The following is a 2947-nucleotide window of genomic DNA, read 5'->3' as shown; positions in this document are numbered from 1 at the left end:
TGTTTGTTTCCTTAGTCCTGCCAACCACTCTGTAAGTCGACCTTTCCTTAAAAAACTTTCTTCATTTAAACCACCTGAGTGCAACTTACTTCCTGCCAGGTCCATGAGTGATACAGAAAGTGTTTGAACCATAACTAATATATTCAATTGAGAAGACAGAATAGTAGAACATTACTACTCTTAACATTAAAAGCCCACAAAATATACAAGTCAGAAGGGAACAGGCTATAAGCACTGTGAATGCAAATACATGGTTACTTTTCTATGTAATTGAAGATTGACTCATGCATCCATTATTAATACTAGGTATCAATAAATATTTTTTAAAATATTTGGAGTTTACTATGGAGTTAGCTCAAAATTTTAGAATACAGTATTACTAAAATCAAGGATTCCTTTAGTCATACTTAGACTTATTAATTTTACTCATTAGTTTCAGAAAGAGAAAAAAAATTGCACATAAAACCCAAAGACTGCCCCCAGAATTCCTGCCACCAACACATAAACGGATGCCACTGGTCAAGAATGCAACATTAATTCCAGAAAAAATTTATCTGCTCTCTTGCTCTATTAATAGGTCGTTAACATTTTTGAAAATTCTTCATACTTGAAAGCAGCTCAGTTTAAGGTTATATGCAGTTTAAGGTGTTCATATTTGATAGGAGATGTAAATATACTAATTGATGGGCCAGGGCATATAGAAGAGAGAAATTATAACAGGTTAGACTTGTCTTCTCAGTAATGATCTTCCTGCAAGAAATCAGCACCCTGAAGGCATTCCTTTATATGAATGAAGGCCTAAAGACTATAATAGTGCAACAGAATTAAGAAGACAAGGTTGCTGTAATGGCCATTTTTGCAGAAATAAGTGTAAGAGCCTGGAATTCACCATCAACTTTAAAAGTCAGTGTACCACAATGTTCATTGCAGCTCTATTTACAATAGCCAGGAAATGGAAGCAACCTAAGTGTCCATCGACAGATGAATGGATAAAGAAGATGTGGCACATATATACAATGGAATATTACTCAGCCATAAAAAGAAACAGAATTGAGTTATTTGCAGTGAGGTGGATGGACCTAGAGTCTGTCATACAGAGTGAAGTAAGTCAGAAAGAGAAAACAAATACCGTATGCTAACACATATATATAGAATCTAAAAAAAAAAAAAAAAAGGTTCTGAAGAACCTAGGGGCAGGATAGGAATAAAGACGCAGACGTAGAGAATGGACTTGAGGACACGGGGAGGGGGAAGGGTAAGCTGGGAAGAAGTGAGAGAGTGGCATGGACATATATACACTACCAAATGTAAAATAGATAGCTAGTGGGAAGCAGCCGCATAGCACAGGGAGATCAGCTCGGTGCTTTGTGACCACCTAGAGAGGTGGGATAGGGAGGGTGGGAGGGAGACGCAAGAGGCAGCGGACATGGGGATATATGTATACATATAGCTGATTCATTTTGTTATACAGCAGAAACTAACACACCATTGTAAAGCAATTATACTCCAATAAAGATGTTAAAAAAAATAAAAGTCCGATATTTCGAGTAGGAAAGCAATGTGCTAACATAACAAATGTGAGAAATTTTGCAATTTCTGGTTTTTGGAGTTCAAGAGAGTTACTCAGTGCAAGGGGAAGGTCAAGGATAAATTCCTGATTTTGAAATTCCTGCTCTTTGAAAAAAATATATAACAGCCAATAAATGTGAAATAGTCACCAAAAAAAGTGACATTAATGGTACCTGATGATGTGTGAAACTATTATGAGTTTTCTTTGGAGGCTGTTTCTTCGGTAGATCTAAAGTCTCAGGTTTAGCCAAGTTTTACTCTTCAAAAAATAGGAATGCATGCCATTCACAGTAATGTGGAAAAAACAGAAGTAGTTTCAAGTAGGGGCAAATATTTAATTATCATTCAGCTTGGTAGATCATGGCCTCCATTGGCTTACTCTTACTACTATCTGGAATATAAGCACATGTTTCATTAATCATTAAGCTCCAAATTTGGTAGCAACTGATATTGTTGATCATCTGATGTAAGTTCTAAAACATTCTAAGTAGCATTAAATGGCTACAACAGTTGTTTTTTTTTTTAAATGAATTATATATATATATTTTTATTAATTAATTAATTTATTCATTTATTTTTAATTTTTTTATTATTATTAGATTTTTTTGCAGTACGCAGGCCTCTCACTATTGTGGCCTCTCCCGTTGCGGAGCACAGGCTCCGGACGCGCAGGCTCAGCAGCCATGGCTCACGGGCCCAGACGCTCTGCAGCACGTGGGATCTTCCCGGACCGGGGCACGAACCCGCGTCCCCTGCATCGGCAGGTGGACTCTCAACCACTGCTCCACCAGGGAAGCCCACAACAGTTGTTTATAATATGTGGTATCATCTCCTTGGTCAGAATGGCATTTGATAAAATTATACGTTACAGTGTAAGTAACTGTATTGATCATCAGTTAATGCATAACCAAATACTCCAAAGATTAATAGCCTAAAGCAATAATTATTATGAATTTTTGATGCAAGGTCACTCGTGAGATTATAAAGACAGATGTTGACTGGACTCTGGCCATCTGAAGGCCTAACTGAGGCTAGAAGATCATTTACTAGTTGGTTCACACACATGCTAGTAGGCTGGTGCTGCCTATTAGCCAGAGGTCTTATTCCTTTCTACATGGGACTTCCCACAGGTCTGTAAAGAGTCCTCACAGCATAGAGCCCAACTGGCTCCCATAACAAGTGACCTAACAGCCCAAGGTGAAAGTCTCAACAGCCTTTGGGGACCCAGGCTCAGAAAGCACAAACCATCCCGTTTGCAGTATTGTGCTACACAGGTCAGTCCTGATTCAGTATGAAAGGGATGTATACAAGTGTGGAAATATAGAAGATAAGGATTATCTCCATTTCTGGTGGAGACAGAGAACTGCATAGGAAATAG

Source organism: Hyperoodon ampullatus, assembly GCF_949752795.1.
Source record: "Hyperoodon ampullatus genome assembly, chromosome: 13".
In the NCBI taxonomy this organism is placed as follows: Eukaryota; Metazoa; Chordata; class Mammalia; order Artiodactyla; family Ziphiidae; genus Hyperoodon; species Hyperoodon ampullatus.
Note: the sequence above shows the minus strand (reverse complement) of the source record.